General features: G+C 38.3%; 1 protein-coding gene and 1 long non-coding RNA gene across 5 annotated transcripts in view; one reads left to right on the forward strand and one right to left on the reverse strand.

Annotated features, from left to right (window-relative positions):
- LOC141774452 (uncharacterized) overlaps nt 1-18,475 on the reverse strand; it is a 393,135-nt gene that overhangs the window by 301,189 nt on the left and 73,471 nt on the right. The window lies entirely within an intron of this gene.
- The window catches only part of meis1b (Meis homeobox 1 b), a 235,713-nt gene continuing 223,431 nt past the window's right edge, over nt 6,194-18,475 (forward strand). For 3 of the 4 annotated variants that reach the window (XM_074647111.1, XM_074647109.1, XM_074647110.1), the window contains exon 1: nt 6,195-6,326. The gene's annotated coding sequence lies outside the window, so the exon portion shown is untranslated. Of the gene's footprint in view, nt 6,327-18,475 lie in introns of all 4 variants that reach the window. The other variant, XM_074647112.1, reaches the window with a different exon arrangement.

The raw sequence follows: 18,475 nt of genomic DNA on the forward strand, positions 1-18,475 counted from the left end.
GACTGTTTGTAACTTTCTAAGCGTATAAATGTACCGGGTCGGGATCCCATGCGCGCTCGCATATGCGCTCTCGCGTGTGGCCGGAGTCTGCTCCGCTGCCTGCCTGCCTTCACTCACACCACGCGTGTTCTCGCTGTCCCGCTCCACCTCTAAACGTGAACGCGCACTCACTCCACACTGCAGGAGAGTTAGTAGCTCTGAGAATATCTAGTGAATGTACAGTGGACGTTTGTGCAGAAATAACTGCTGCAGCTCCTCCAGACCGACAGAGGTTTTCCGTGTCTTGTGAAATGACGGGGCTCCGCAGCGAGAGACGTTATCGTCTCCCTGCGGGCGCAGTCAGGAGATGATAACGTTTCTCTCTGCGGAGCCCCGTCACCGACCCACTTTTCCTGCTTCAGCCCCGGAGGCCGAGGCAGGTAAAGCCAACACTAGGATCAGCAGCGATTCATGGAGAGACCTTCGTCTGGTCAGCTAACATTACTGCCAAGCAGCTGAAATATAGAGTGATATTGTGCTTTTAGCTGACGTATGACGCCTCACTGTTTTGAGCGATGCTCATTCATGTCTATTTAGAGCAAGCAAGCGCGAGCCCAACGCTGACTTTCGTTGACTTAACGGCCACAGGTGTCGCTGTTAACAAGCATTTCTGAAAGTTACAAATAGTCCCTTTAAAAACATTACATGAAAAACTAGACATGAGTACAGGTTTTGTCGCTGAATTAACCAGGATTTGGTTGCTCTCTTAAAGGTGGTAACGTTTACAGCAGATTTTAAGTGATCAGATAGCGAGTTCCAAGACTTTGCTCCTTTCACAGAAAAGCTGTCTGAGCAAAAGATGTTCTGCAGAATTGAACTTTACAATAGCCACTTGAAGCTGCTCTGGTGGATCTGCTACAGCTTCGTAGTCTCATGACTACATGACCCCACCTCCCTCTTCCCTTTTCCGGAACCTTCATTTCAAATCCGGTCATGTCACCTTTGTTCTCAAATGGAAATCATTTAAATTCCAACTATATTATAGATCTTCCCTAGGAAAGAGGAAACACCACGGTGAGGTGGTCACTGTGAACTCAGCACGTCATGCAGATTATAATCTACTATAGGTAGATACACCACAGAGATAACCACACAGTAATAACACAGTAATATAATGTTTGTCACTTGGAGTTGCTTATTTGTTAATAAAAATAGTATAAATTGAATGATAATTTTGTTGAATAAACGTCTCCATATATTCCAAATACACGTCTGATGAAACAAAACCGATTAAAGGGATTTTCTGGTTAATCTCGTTAACATTTTACCACCATATCTGTGAGAGCCTCTCAGGTAATCCACAGCAGCTGTATGTATGTGTGTATGTGTGTGTGTGTGTGTGTGGGGGTGTGTAATCTCTCATTGCCTTTGTGAGGTGAACTAATCTGTGGATTGAGCCTTTAAACAGCTATTGATCTGCCAAAGTGTGTGGAAGTTAGATGATTAGCCACTTTTGTTTTTGGTTGAGTGCTGCCAGATTTGTGTTCCTGCACTCAACAGTTGCCAGCATTGTTTTCAGATTCATGCCTGGGCGACGAACCAACAAGTCTCTGGTTATAACTGTGGTCGCGTAGCGCCCTCAGCTGGTCATTCATACATCCTACATGTCTAGAGGAATGGACTCCTTTTAAAACATAAATAGAAAACATAAAAAAATATCATTATACTGCTGCTGGGTTGAGGAGGTAATGGTTCATTTGAAGCTGGAAAAGATCAGATTTATATCACTCAAGCCTCGGTTAATAAATTCCAAAAAATATGGCAACTATTCCTCGGCTCCTATATAATAATAACTAACTAATAACTAATAATAATACCTATAATAATGTCTACACTATAATAAATATAACTTGATGCCTGTAACTGATAACCATAACTTCATAGAATTGTTGTAGAATCTTTATTTTACCTATTTATTTTACCATGTGAGTTTTTCTTTTCTTTTTTAAACTAATATTCTTAACAATATGTATTATTATTATTTATTTGTATTTATATTCTTTACAATATGTATTATTATTATTATTATTATTATTATTATTATTTTTGTTTTGATGTGTTGGCCAGTCTCCTAGGGGGGTGGGGTGGGTGGGATACAGATGTTGGCACACTTTAAAGTGTACAATATGTACATGTTTGAAAACCCAATGAGTTTTTTCTTTTCTTTTTTTTATTTGTATTCTTTACAATATGTATTATTATTATTATTATTATTATTATTATTATTATTATTATTATTATTATTTATTTTATTTATTTTTTGATGTGATTTTACAGTAGATGATTAATACTGTTTGACTGTTGTCTTCAGAAACATTTGGAGTAGGACTGTCATAATATCAGATTTTTACTACACAATTATCAAGGCCAAAATAATTCACAATTACAATATTATCGCAATATCTATAGAGCATTTGAAAAAACAAACAAACATAATGCTGTCATTCAGATTCATCTTTAACTTTGTTTATTGTGCCTTTTGTCTCTTTTTTTGGCAAATTAATTACACTCAAAATACCAGTACAGGGAGGTGGAGAGAGAGTCTGAAACCATTTAAGAGGCGCTGGATTATTTACATGATAATATCTATAATATCTATAATATCTATCCTAATTCGGAAAATACCTGTGTGAAGATCAGGATGTTGGAGTTATCAGTCAGCAAGGCCGAAACTTGTTTTACATGTCACAACTTTTAATATAACATAATTTTTAAAACTGTAACTGCAATCAGGGATGGCGAATTAATTGTTTTAATAGAAACACGAAAGAGTAGGCTAATAATCTAACAATACCAATGACAGTTTCATTATCAACCTGAATAGATGTACATTTTATTGTACTTTGAGAAATTACATCATCACCTTAAACAGTCATTTGGGCTCTAGGCTGCCACCATGTGGTTTAAATGTGAATATTCAGACTGTAGTCATTCTTAACAACTGAAGGACCATTTACAGGAAAATGTTTTCTCATGCTGTGCCAACCTGAATTGTTTTAGATGCAAAGAAACAGATTAATATTAACCTCTTAAGCCCTATAGGGTGCTGGAAGGTGTGGTTCTCCTAGACAGTATAAAATCAATAAAACACAACTACCTTGTATAACTTTGACTCCAAATGGATTAGTTTTATTACAATAATGAAATATGATCAAGTAAAGCTTAGATGATAACAAATAAGATCAATAACAATGTAAATAAGATAACAAAAGATAATAAAATAATCCAAAGTCAAGTATGTACATTCAATATAAAAATAGTCAAACATATTATAAAGTAAAAATACAATTTCTTGTGTGTTGATTTTGTAACTAAGATATTGAACTCATTGCCAAACATTGTTTGGATGGATGAATGGATGGATAAGAGAAGGCATTTCAAAACATCCAGATGTTCCTTGTTGGGGAGCTAAACCTGTTTTTGACTTGGAACTGACTTTGGCATTTAGTATATGAACACAAAAACATGGTAAATGTTATTTAATTACCAAAGAGCATGTCCTCAAGTAGCATTTTCAGTTTTTGTTTCTGTAAAAAGTACAACTAAGTGTTTACTGTGTCTGGTTTCTGTCAGTGTGTGTGTTGTTTTTGTATCCTTATGCTGTCCTAATATTTGCTCTATGTACTTCATGCAACAGATATTTCCCCTCAGGGTATTGAAGGGTCATTCATCAAAAGCTCCCTTGTGTATATAAACAGTTAATGAGTCCACACACACACACACAGTCAGCCTCCCATTCATCATCAGTGGAGTAAACACCACAAATTCACTCTCATTATTCGTTTTCCCAGTTCTGGGAGAGAGATATTCATAATATCCTAATTTCACTTTTGGTTTGAGGTCTTGCTCTTCAATAAAGGACACCAAGTCAAAGTAGTCTAATTAATTATGTCATGAACAATAATGTCAAATACGGTCTGACCTAACAATTGAAGGGACTTGTACTTTGCTTGAGTAGGTTATTTCCATTTTATTCAACTTTATACTTCTACTCCTCTACATCTCAGAGGGAAATATTGTTCTTTTTACTACATTTGTCTGACCGCTTTAGTTACATCTCAGATTATAATATTTCCTCCCCTTCCTATCCAGTGGAAATCACGTATCTCCAGATGTGTTGATGTTGGATCAGCTGGAAAATGCATCGTCACAAAGCTGAAAACAGCTGTTTTTCTGAGCTCATGAAAAGTTGACTTTTCCGAGATATGTGTCTCTCATAGGACAGTAACGCCACAAACATATGATGATCTTATAGACCATGATGTATTGCTGTAGACAGTGGTAGATTAAGGTGGTCAGTGTCCACTATAGGTTACTCTTTGTGTGGGCCCCCCACCCTTACTCATCAGGCTCTGTTACCAGAGAAAAGTAATTTAATGCCGCAGTGGTACTGGGTTTGGATTTAATGTATTGGCTTCATATCACAATATATTCCAGAAATCTGAAATGTGAAGAAATGTCCCACATTAGGCTAATTCACCCTACAAGTATAAGCCAAGTATACTTAAGTATACTTTTGTTAAGTCTCTGATAAGTACATAAAAAGTAAACTGAAAGTATACTCTCTTATTTTAAGTTTAAAAGAAATATACTAATAACACACTTGAATAAACTTCTTTTTGGTAAGGGCCCATAATTATAAACCAGTTTTAAACTATTTTATATCTACGATGTACCCCTTTGTATTTCCTGTTGCAATGTAATGTTTGTTAAAGGTCCCATATCGTGCTCATTTTCAGGTTCATACTTGTATTTTATATTTCTACTAGAACATGTCTACATGCTGTAATGTTAAAAAAAAAACATTATACTCCTCATACTGTTGGCCTGAATATACCTGTATTTACCCTCTGTCCGTTTTAGCGCATTTTGACGGAATTGCAACAGAATTGCGTTGCTAGGCAACAGCTTGGGTCCATGTGTACTTCTGATGACATTCACATACACTGCAACCAGGAATAAACTGGGACACATTTAGAATGTTTACCTTTAAATCTGTGTAAAGGGTCTAAATATTGTATATTTGTGACATCACAAATGGACAGAAATCCTGACAGCTTGTTTCAAATGCAGAGTTTCTGAATACGGTCTGTGTGTATTTCCCTGTGGATTGAGTGTTTTCGATACTTTCACAGTATTTATATAGGACCTGAGCCTGCTTTATAATAAGAAAACATAAAAATCTCACTTTTTTATAATATGGGACCTGTAATGCAGTAGCTGACAGGAAGTAATCTTGGACCAAAGCTGTTGCCTTAGCAACAGGATAAAAGATCAGTGATGAATTGTGGGATACACTTGGCTCTGATTAGAAGCAGTATTAGAAGTGTGCATCAAGTGTGGACTGCAGTGTTGTCGGAATATTTCACACACGAATCACAATTGTCTACCACCTGGTGGCCACAAACGAGTAGACTGAACTCCATAAAGGTGTTCAAGATAGTGATGTGTCGTATGTGAACGAGCCAGCTCAAAGAGCCTCTTTTAAGTGAACGATAGGAGCCGGCTCCCGTCTGAGAGACGTTTTTTTTTTTCTTTAATTAATTCAAGGCAGAATGATAGTACGATCTTCTCCGCGCCACGGGCACTTCATGCACTGACTCTGACTGAATGTTGTGTTAGTGATGTCCGTGGGACCAATCAGGTGATGACAGACAAGGATCATACCATCAAGGCGCGCTGACGGTCTACAGGTACAGAGCAGGAGGAAGAGGAGGAGAAAAAGAGAGAGGAGTGTGGTGTGAGAAAATGAAGCAGCATGTAAAATTATGGTACTCTGGAAATTATAAGGATTGGTATAATTATATCTAATAATTTAAGTGATATATGTGATCACATACTAATCATGGGTCAAAACAGCGCTAAATTTAGCTGAATTATAAAAGGCAGAAGTGGTAAAACGAAGAGCCGTTTGGGAGCCGAAAGAGCCGGCTCTTCTTGGTGAGCTGAGCCAAATGATCTCGCTCACTAAAAAGAGCCGGAATTCCCATCACTAGTTTAAAACCGCAGGTGTGAGTATTGGGATGGACCCACTGTGTGCGTCATCGTGCGTATAACCGTTAGAAACGTTACGTACAGTTTGCGTCAACAGCTATCAGACATGTTAGTAAACTTGTGTTTGCGGCGGTTTGACGGTGTTTGAAGGTTTCAACAGACTTTATAAATATCAGCAGTTTATAATAACAGTTGCTCAATATATCCGGCTATAAAGTCTGTTACACTGTAACCTGAATACTGAGCTAGCTTCTTCTGAAGTCTCCACATGGAGAGCTGCAATCTACTTTAAGGTAACCTGCTTATATTGTTATTATTACAGTGAAATGTTTACCACACCATATCAGCAATATTGATAATTCATTAATTGTTTCAGTCATTTAACCCTCCTGTTGTCTTCGGGTCAAATTTGACCCATTTTCAAACTTTATTATATCATAAATATGGATTTCTTTTATCTAATTGACCCAAAATAACATGGATGGTCCTTACTATGGTCTTTGCAATAAAAATAAAATAATGACCGCTACTTTTGTTGCATTATGGGTATTTTATTCAAATTTATAGCACCTGTGGTCCTACCTGGGAGGACAGGTGTCAGTATTTGCTGCCATTCAAAAAATTTAAAAACAATTTTCACACTAAACTTTGACATATGCCAGCCTGTGACAATCCATCAACATTATGTTACTCAGATAATAACTATAGTCATAATTTCTGCTTTTCTTTACTCAAAAATTAGGTATAATTTCCCGGAAATTAACAAAGTAAATTAAATTTTATATATATATATTAAATAATATATATATATATATATTAAATTAAATAATTAAAAAAGTGTAAAGCTTGTGGTAATGAGTTGGAATGAAGTTGTCCATAAAGGTGTAACACAGAATTGGGTGATAATTTATAGTGTATGCTTTAAAAACAGTCAAACCAGACCAGGTCAATTTTGACCCGGGAAGATAAAAGTTGCATGGTTGACTGAAAGAAAACATGAGGGTTAACTTCTAAAGAAAACATGCCAAACATTCACCATTTACAGCTTTCAAATGGGAGGATTTGCTGCTTTTCTCCTTTTTAAAAAAAAAAAATCTCTGCATACTGAAGTTATTTTGGATTTTTTGTTTGGACAAAACAAGCAGATTCAAGACTTTGGACTCTGGGAAATAGTGATTGGCTTTTTTCACTATTTTCTGACATTTTCAACAGTAGGTCTGCAACTAATCAACAGATAAATTAAAAGGGAAAATGATAGGCTTAAGTTACTTTATGTAAGTTACAGTATATTTTTCTCAAGGTTGGCTGACTTTGTTGTAGCTCTTTATCATAACACAAAGGTGTCAAAGGTGTATTCTCATTGCATTTTTATTATATCCTGGTTTGGTGTTGGATGGTTTTGCCTGTCTGGACTATCCTAGCATCCTTCACTCTCTCTCTCTCTTCTGTAGTGTTCACTCTTCAGTACAGTGTTACTGACTTGTCTAATTGCTGTGGCTGCTTTGAAATATAGACTATGATGTGTTCATGTTGGCTTTCTGTTGTACTGTTGTGTGAAACAAGTGTATATATAATCTTAGCATGTACTGGACAAACTTCTTCAAGATGTGACTTGGCTCTAGGTCTTTATTATAACTCAGGTGTGGAACCTGAGGTTGCTCTAAACATTTTAGATTTGGCAGAATAACGTGTATTATATAATAATGTGGAATGTATTCTCATCAGCATTAACTATTGTAACCTGGGTTGGTTTGAGTCTCTAGGCTTTTTTCAGAGCAGACATTTTGGTTGCGTCCCAAATTACATACTAACATGCTATTTATTACGCTAAAACAGAGATATTTTAGTACGTCCGAAACCTTAGTATGAAACCAATAGTACGCAAAATGCATACTATTTCTGATTAAATTTCGGGTAAGTTGACATAGCGATGACGATAAAAAAATTATATATTGTGCAGCCCTAGTACAGCCCTTCTACTCTTGTACTCTTAAAATAATTAAATTTGAAAGTGAGTGGTGTTTCTCTTGATTTGGAGTTCAACTCAAACCGAGGAACTGCTTAAAAGGGAAGGAAATGGGCAGCTTAGAGGAGCTACTGAGCAAAATTTTATATCTGTAGCACAGACTGAATTTCAGTCTTTTTCACTCAGAAGCAATTAAAACACAATTTGTTAGTGTTTTATTGAGATTTTGCTTGTGCCTCAGAAACTCCATATCAGATCTAGTGTAGAGGAAAAGCGTTGCTGCTTTGACCTCCAATGGGTTGAATCATTCAAGCCTGTTGCACTAGTTTGAACTACCTCCCATTGTGTACCCATGTGGAGGGGTTCACTTATCTTAAACATCTTTGTCAACTCGGTGTGTATAGGTGATATGAGGTTGGCAGTGACAAGGATGCAGTGCATAATGGAGAAATGGGAATCCCAAATTGAGAGAAAAAAGGAACAATTGGCAAAAAATAAACAGAAATGAAAGCGTTATAAGCGTGACTCTTCCTAAATCTCTCACAACATTTCTCTGCTCATTTCAGGAGCCACAACATTACAGACGTCTTTTAAGGGGGTCAATTTGTCTCTAATTCAAACCACACTACACTGCGCTCCCCCCCCCGCTCATAGAAACCCTCTGAGTATCTCAAAACATTCATCAGCCCAGACTCCCTGACCTCTCTGCATCACCCCCCCACCCCGGCCAATCAGAATCAAACCAGACAGCGTCTCTCTGTCTGTAACTTTTGTACATGTACATAAAAGCCTCCTTTCCCTTCAAGAGTGCTTACACCCCCAAAAACCAAACTCTCCCTTTAAAAACCAACACTGGCGCAAGCACCCCTCCAACCCCCTCTCTATCACAACACTCCACATCCAGGTGATAAATTAGGTCGCCCCAGTGCGTGGTATCAGGTCAAAGGTCGACCTAACAGTTCTTGTGGGGTTTTGGGGGCAGATTGAAGTCACTGGATCTTGGGTTACCAGTCTGGTCAAACTGCTGCTGTGCTTCCTACCGGTCTGATCCAGCAGAGGGAGACAGAGACTCACATAACTGCTCAGAAACTATATGGAAATGGTTCTCACAGATTAGTATGATGGAGCTCTTTGTATTTCTATGAGAAATTTGTTTTAAATTGCAGATTTTGCAAATACCACATTTCATCCATCTCTTAACTTGAAGTAGGTTGATTCAAGAAAAAAAACCCACATAAGAACTTTTAGAGCTTACTTAATGTGCAGTAATAGACAAATTCCAGCCAATAGTAGTAGATTATTGGACAATCCCATATCAGCCTTCCTGTTAGAGCTGAACGGTTTGGTTGATTTGTCAGTTAGTGGATTGACTGGGAATTTTAGGGGTCAAAATGTGTTGTCTAGCCTGTTTATTATTATTTGTTTAAGGCTGCACATGTTGTTTTAGGTTACTATCATTGGCACAGGGGTATTTTCACTTTTTTTTACCTGTTCATTTGGACGTTGGATACAGACAAAGAAGAGGAGCTTGGCTCCGATATTTTCTGTCGACCATCAGTTCCTATTTTAGTCATTCAGTATAGTTATTGCTTGTAAGTATTTTCGTTTATTAGACAGCATGAACGCATCTGGACTTAAGTATGGATTTGTTTGAACGTGTCACAGTTAAGAGCCTTCTTAGCAGCTTTTTTCATTGATTGTCGCTACAAGAATTATATATGGATAAACATTTTTCAAGCGAAAACACCAGACATTCCTGAGTACCAGCCTGTCAGTTATGAGGAGCTTCATAGTCTGAAATCTGTAATTTTTGTTTTTATTGACTGTTGATCGGACAGAGAAGCTATTTGAAGACATCAACTTGGGTTTTTAAGAAATCGTAACGTGCATTTTTCACCATTTTACACATTTTATAGAGTCGACAATCAATTGATTAATAGGAAAATAACCAGCAGATTAACCAATAATGAAAATAATCGTTGCTCCCATGATATGAAACATGCACTAGTACAATTTTTAAGAGGGATGAATGGCAACATGGTGATTTTTTAGGTTGCTCACCTCAGAATATCCTGAAAATTCTTTTTCTGCTTTTGAGCAGTCCCTTCCTGTGTTATTTCACACCTCATCATCCCTAAAGTCTCCATCTGAAGCACGACGCCTACACAAAACTGTTTCTGTGGCTGTAACTGGTCTGTCATCTATTGATTAATCCTTCAAGTCATTTAATAATGATTATTCGGTAATATTAAATGTGAGGATTTGCTGCTTCTTCTTCTTCTTCTTCTTATTCTTATTCTGGTCATCTTGGGCTCCAGGAAATTGTTCTGGGCATTTTTTAACTATTTTCTCACATTTTATTGAACAAATATTGAATCAGTAAAGAGAATAAGTGTTAGTTGCCGCCTTAGAGCTCTTTGGCATCATTTCTTAAACTCCTCTTGCTTTAAACTTTAATAACATTAAATCTAACACTAGTACCTACAGCCTCACTTACATATCCAACTGGTCTCCAGCTTGGCCCCCAAAAGCTTTGCACTACTATCAAAATACACACTCCCTCTCCCACACAGCTTGGCCTCCGTGGCTCCAGCAGGCGTAGTAATGGTTCTGGGAGCCAGACTCTCCTGTCTCCGTCGCCAGGCCCCGGCTCCAGCCCCGGCTCCAGCCGCTGCGTGTGCGACAGCAATTTCCTAAAGAATCCACAGCAAGCGCAACACTTCTCCTTTTATTTTTACAAAACCCCCCCCCTCCACACACACACACACACACACACACACACACACACACACACACACACACACACACACACACACACACACACACACACATCCACTTCTGAGAAACACAGAACAGTCACTTGCAATTACAACTCATCCTAGAGTATGATATACAGTCCTGTCAAATATAGCCAGCAGGCCCACAAGGGAAGCAGAGGGTCATTTTTTTCTTCTTGTTTGACCGTACTCAGTCTGTCTATTTCTGCCTTGTTCATAGACATCATACGTATATATATACTCTGGGATAGATACAAAGATAAATAAACCAATACTCATTTTGTTAATGAAATACAAGAGCACAATTATTTTATCTAACTTGAAATGTGGATTTTATTGTTAACTAACTATGTTTGGCTAAATTTCTGCCTTGGCCCAGTTCACTACTTGCTCCAAATGTTATTGCAAATTTAAATGTGCTGATTCCAGGCGGCAACCTCTGGTTCTGAAAAGTGAAGCCAATGCTGAAGTGCCTTAAACCTGCATTCTTTCTAATAGCCAGCAGGGGGCGACTCCACTGGTTGCAAAAAGAAGTCTGATTTTATAGAAGTCTATGAGAAAATGAGCCTACTTCTCACTTGATTTATTACCTCAGTAAACATTGTAAACATGAGTTTATGGTCTCAATCGTTAGTTTCAAGTCTTCTTCAATACAGCATGATGTTCATTTAGTAAATTATGGTCCCATTTAGAGTCAGATAGACCATAAAGCAGGGGATGCTTTAGGGCTTGGCTATCTTGTGATTGACAGTTTATAGTTTTCCGTGTTATCGTCTTACACCTTTAATCCTTTCACAGTGTGTTTTCAGTTCATTAAAGTTAATTGTAACATTTTGGTCGCCTAGAAAGGTCTTATTCGTTCGGTTGTACTTAGCTCCACCCTGGTTGCAAAAAAACAAGATGGCGACGGCCAAAATGCCGAACTCGAGGCTTCAAAACGGCAGTCCACAAACCAATAGGTGACGTCCCGGTGACTACGTCCACTTCTTATATACAGTCTATGGTTGATTCCAGTTACATTAATGTGTGATGCCCTTCTCAGATTGTTTTATTAAAGGCTGAAGATGTAAAATTATACACTAATTGACAAGAATGAAAGCAACAATTAGAAGAAAGTCTGAAAGTTCTGTCTTTATAATCCTCTCGCAACCCTCCAGATTGACCTTGCGACCCCTTAGGGCGGTCCTGACCCCTAAGTTAGGAACCATTGCCCTAAACCAAGCACTTTTGGAAATCTCTTGGTTAATTTATTTTCTTTCCGACATCTGTTAATAGACTAAATAGGTTGAAATATGTCTGTAGTCATATTATAATTGGCATCACAACAAAAAAAAACACTCCAGGTGCCTGATATTTAAAAGATATTCATGATGCGTGTTGCTGTACTGTCAATTTTAAGGGACCAAATGGTATTAAAAGTAATTTTCAAAAATTTAATACAATTGCTGATTGCTTATCTGCACTGATGGAAAGCTCACATCACATGTCGGCTATCATGTTACACACATCAGAAGACCCAAACATTTGCAATTATTCATGACAGATCTGACATAAACAGCTTATCATCTCTGTCTAAAGCCTGCTGTAAACAAATCCACTGGTGATCAACCAACCTGACTTAATCTCCCACTTAGATTTCCAAACAAACCCCCCCCCCCACACACACACACACACACACACACACACACACACACACACACACGCACACACACGCTTCACAGATTTTAAGTCTTGAGTCCGTCAGCAGAGAACAAGCAGAAGTTTATGAGATTAGACGTTTGGCATCAACTATCAAAGCGAGCAACAGCAGAAACAGTGTTCCTTAAAAAAGGGATCTGTGTGTTTCCGTGCGTGTGTGTGTGTGTGTGTGTGTGGGACCCCATCTAAACAAGCCCCAACAGCCCCTTTGTTGGCGAGTTGCTCCAGGAGAGCGTGTTGATGGAACCGCATCGATGTTCGGATTAGGGCACGCCTCCGTGATCAAGTGCTCAAACACTAGATAAGAGCGACAGAAACACCCTTTAATCCTGGCTAACCCTTTTCTAAATAGGACGGGATCCTACCGGGCTCACTGGAGGGGAGGAGGGCTTCAAAGACCAGCTCAAAGTTCAGGATACTGTGATTCATTTGATTATAAATAGCAGAGAGGAGGTTGTTGGGGCTGCACGATTATACCAAAAATCATAATCACAATTATTTTGGACAGTACTGAGATCAAGATTATTCATAGATTTTAGGAACAAAATATTTGTTATTGCTATTTCACATTTAAATAAACAGAGCACTGCTTTCACCTCCATGTTGTGCTACCTTTCAACTGTCAAAAACTCTAAATGTTATCCTTATACTTTATTGTTGTCATCTATAATGGTTATTTGCATAAAATCACACAATTCAAATGATTACGAAATAAATTATTGTATTTTTATTTCAATATTTGCTTTGATTAAGAAAATCTTGGCATCAGTAGTTTTAATTAAATATCATAAGTTGCTTAGAGACGGTGTTAGGAAGTTAATCAGTATATTAAAATGCAAATATTCAAAAGGCTCAATTGCTGCTCTCATTAAAGAAATAGAGTGTTAGATCAGTGGATTGACACAGTTCTCATGTCTGGGCGGAAACAGCCAGTCTGGCTATGTCCAAAGGTAACAAAATCCACTTACCAGCACCTCCTAAAGTATAACTATTACTTGGCTTGTCAGCTTTCGAGGTACTCGTAAGTGGATTCTGCTACCTTTGGACGGAGCCGGGCTAACTGTTTCCCTCGTTCCCTGCCTTTATGCCAAGCTAACAGGATGCTGACTCCAGCTACATATTTAAAGTACAGACATGAGAGTGGTATCTTAACTCTCGGCATGAAAGCAACAAGTGTATTTCCCAAAAGGTGGAATTATTCCTTCAATGGTTTAATCAGCTTTTTGTGATCATGACTGGTCAAAAAAGACAATCAGAGTTTAAAATCTTAGCTGCCGTGTCGTCGTTCACCAGAAGAGATCTTAAGCTGTTGAATGGTTTTGACTCAAAGCCTCTGCTAGATGTTTTGACATCTACCGTCTTTCAGGTGACATTTGACATCAAGGTCAAGAATCAATATTGAAGCTTTACTTCAGTAAAATTAGGAAAGGATTGTGATCTTATAGTGATTGTGTTTAAAGCAAACTGATGTTGAACGTTGAGCCCCGGCCTCCTTGTCCGCCCATCTACAATTCTGACCTCCACATCCTTTGTCTGAATGTCACACAATCTAAACATAGCGAATGTTAATGTAATTAAACAAACAACCAATGTTGTTTTCCTGTATTTAGACTTTAAGATGTATTCTGTCCAAGCTTGTCAGTTTCACACCAGGATACATCAGCTAAAGGCAGCTCCAAGAAGTTTTTTTCTGGTGTTGCTCTTCAGGTGTTATGACTTGCAATCATTTATCACAAATCTCTTGGACCAATACCATCCAACACTTTTAAAACCACTACTTCTTCTTTTCAGTAAAGGTGAGAAATGACAGTAGGGAGACACACACTCCATTAAAGGTATTGGTGTGTGTGTGTCAGGTATTTTTTTCTCCTTTACTGGATAAAAGAAATGTCAAAAAAGAAAACCTCCATCCATTCCCAAGTTTAGGTCCCTCTTTCTCTCTCTCCATTTTCATTTTCACCCCTAGTTTCGCACGATTGTGCCACGAAACTGCTGAAATTGGATGTTAAAATACCTTTGCTTTAGCAACCTGTCAGCTTCAGGCTGATGTGTGAAAAGGTAATACAAGCTAGGCTTTACTCTCTCTCCCAGCCGTCCTTATACTGCCTCAGTAACTGCACCAAATTCACACTATCCTCCAAACCGTCCTAAACCAATGAAGACCACAGCCCAAGTGTTTTAACACCTCATTAGAGGGAAAAAACATCCTGCTAGTAGTTTTATTGATAACACTTGAGTAAGGTGATTTGCCTTGTTTGTCTGGTTGCCAGAATGACAGAATATCCAAAGAACAGGATGAAATGTGATAAATTTATTTCCCAATGGTTTCACGTCTGCTGAAGGGAATCTACAGGGATGGACCGTAACAACAGTAACACCTTACAATGTTATTCAGTACAATAACCCTGCAGCAAATGTTTATAATCTTGACTAATTGATTACTCAGCAACTATTTGGATAATAGATTCATCAAGTCATTTTTTGATTACGATTTTGAAATCGATTCTTTAATGCCAGAATCGATATATTTGCATCATTTGAGTCTATGCCGAGGTAAAGGAAGTTACCGCTTTTATTGTTGTAGTCTGAGTAACGTGGCGTCATATCTGTTCCGTACCCGTCAACCAAAACAAACCGCAGCTGGCCGCAGTGAGCTGAAACGACAGAGCAGAAAACGTTGGAGGGTCCACGTGGATACGACCTGCACCCTCACATGTTAAATCCAAAGTGGTAAACACTACACATACAGTAAAGTATGGAAACATTTTGGGTATCACACATTGCAGGAAAAGCAGAGCTAGACATGATGGCTAAAGCTGCATGCTAACTCTGTCACGGACAGGAAACGTTATCGTATTGCGGTAACGTGCGGTCAAGCTGGCCGTCACTCTCATCTCTGTGGTTAAATCGGCCGACGCTACAACTGTAGAACACCCATATACTGACATTTATGATAAATGCATTCAAACGGCCCCGATGGAGCTGACCATGGATGGATAAAGAGAACGGAGCTTACGGGAGAGCTAGAGACGGACTTGGTGAAGTTACTATGTCCGGATTTCAAAATAAGGTGTTAACAAAGGGAACTGTATATACAACATACTTATATGGAAATAAGATTGATTGGATTATATTCACTAGAAGTATAAAACATTACATGTCCCTTATAAATTAGAAAGAAAATACCACTAATTTGTGAAGGAAATGTCTTTATTCTTAGATTTTTTGGTTGCTGGGAATTTTTTTTTTATAAATAATGCCTGACAATGACTGATATATTTGACTTCAGGACATCTCTGATGACATACATTTTGAAAATCAAACATTTTTACGGTATTAATTTAAAGATTTTCCAAAGTAAAAGTCCCTATAAATGTATGATTCAACTTTTCCCCATAGTCTAGTGTTAAAAAAATTAACCGCAATAAATTGTAATATCGACTCGCAATACTTGTAGAATCGCAATACTTAAAAATCGCAATACATATCGAATCAGCACCCAAGTATTGTGATAGTATTAAATCGGGAGATGTATCGTCCCAGCCCTACTCATCAATTCGTTGTATGAATCCTCACCAACCCGTTATGAGTCTGTGGTTTTCCTTATAGATGTCACCGTGTGTTTTGAGTGTGAACAGTTTACCAATTTTAGGGCTGCATTAACAACGAATCGACATAAACCCATAGTGAACATCTTAGGTTTGTGAAAGTCCACTATAAACAACACTGAGGAAGCATTAGTTGTTTGTCCTTTCTAAATCCATTGACTTGAAACACTCAATTAGGATGACACGGGTTGTTGACAAGAAAAACGGCAAGTCATTACACCTCAAACATGACAACCCCTGAGCGCCCTTACAAACGAGGATTGTTAATTCCTGTGTCTAGATTAAAAACACCTGTTGGTAAACAAGACAATTATTCTGTTCAGTCCAATGGGGAGCGCTGCGTTAATCATACATGCATCCTCCCCTGTTAAAAGGCAACCTGATATTCCCCCACTGAATTCTCACTGATTAACTCGATACTCCTGACTGTTTAAAATTCATCCCACCAATACGCAAGAAACTGATCTCCTGTGTGTGAGTGTGTGTGCGTGTATATGTGTGTGTGTGTGTGTGTATACAATTGTGTTCTTTCCCCAAGATCCTGGAAAGTGTATGCATAAAATATCCCAGTCCCTGGCGTCAGCACAATTAGCTGTTAAATAAAACACCTACTCCTCGACGCTTTTGCAACATTTTAATTAGACAAACCAGCTGAAGTGAGGGCCCGTTTTAGTAAAATAAACAGCCCTGTTTGCCAAGAAAAAAGCTCCCTGGAGGGAAAGGCACTAAGTGAGGTTGCTTGGGGCAGGAAATGGAGAGATAGCAGCAGTTTACCCGAGGAGCTAAACGATGTTTGTTTCTTAGGGAACGAGAAAATGTCTGAACACTTTCTTAAGCCACCGGTGTTTCTAAGTATCTTTTCCATCTTTGTGCCGTCGTGGGTCAGTAGCTTCTTTATGCATCTGCCTCAATGTTGCGTCAGAAATAGTGTCAGTCTGGGACATGGCTGTTCTGGTCCTTGTGTACTTTGGGATGCCTAGATTCAGCCGATTAGACTGTTGTCAGGCTATTAAATAGGTGTTATCAGTCGCTATAAGCCCCGTAGATGTGGGTCAGTAGTATGCGGATTCCAAGCAAAAATACTATTCAAAATCACTGAGGATTAGTTCGCCACATACCCCTAAACCTAAAGAAGTGGTTTTGTTGCCTAAACCTAATTGTTTTTGCTTCCTAAATCTAAAGAAGTCGTAGTTTTGTTGCCTAAACCTAAAGAAGCCTTTTTGTTTCTGTTAAAAAAGTGACATTTCATTCAGTTTTACAACGTGTTGCTTTTAAGTTTCACTTTCACTTTTACAACATAGCAGGCATAGTAGGCCCCTAATGACCCACATCTATGGTGCTTATAACGACTGTTAATGCCTATTTAATGGCCTGATAACAGTCGGATTGGATTACAGTGCAATGTTCTGAGGAATAATCTCTTTCTCTCTCTGTGTTAACAAATATCTAACAGCTATATGAGAAAGCTGAAAAGTGTTGTGTGTAACAATCGAGTAGCAATTGTAATACACTTGAGGGGTCTGAAAGTGAAATGCTTTTTTCTTTAATCCAAGAAAAATTGCTTTTAATTTCTAATGTATTGTCTCTACTGTAGAGGTTATAGTACAGAGGCGAATTATTCAGCTTCATCGAGATAATTGTATTTTACTATTTAACATAAAATGCTGTTGCAGTTTACTTAATATTTTGTTATTTTCATTCTTTTAAAGTCACCAGAATGCAGGAAACAAAGTCTCTGAAACAAAAAAATTTCTGCAGAGGACTCCAGACCCCCCTGCTTTAATTTTAAAATCCTCCCTATTTTTAGTTCTCAAGGTTGTTAAGTATGGCCATGTGCCTGTTCGAGGTGTTTCCTGTCACAAAATCAGCCCTTTCACCTGTGTCTTTCCTCTTTTGTATCACGCTACATATTATAGACGTAACTGAGGCAAAAGACAAAATCCTGGCACTAAATCCTTAGAAATGCTGGAGCTTCCAACCATTTCTTTTTCTTCTCCTGTTACATCTAAAACATCTTTGGTTTGAAATTTGTGTCCTGGTAGAGAGAAGTAGTGGAGGTTGAATGGGGACGTTTGTGTTCTCACAGATAAGAGATCAAGATGTACTTTCACACATCAGGGAGTGGCTCTGCGTTGTGCTTTATTGTCGTGGCGCTTCCTAATGAGATTTCTCCTGCACTTACTCCTTGTTCCTCCTCTTCCTTCCTGCCTCTTCATCTCGTTGTCCAGCTGTGGCAGAGAGGAAATAAAATCCCCCTGATGTCTCTCTTTGTCTTGTATTATAGCCAGTTAATTATACCATTCATACCTCTCGTGTTTCATCCTTTATCCAACTCTTGCACTTCCATTTAAAGCATGCCCTATCACCGTTCTCCATCTCTTGTCAGCTATTCC

Source organism: Sebastes fasciatus, chromosome 9, assembly GCF_043250625.1.
Source record: "Sebastes fasciatus isolate fSebFas1 chromosome 9, fSebFas1.pri, whole genome shotgun sequence".
In the NCBI taxonomy this organism is placed as follows: Eukaryota; Metazoa; Chordata; class Actinopteri; order Perciformes; family Sebastidae; genus Sebastes; species Sebastes fasciatus.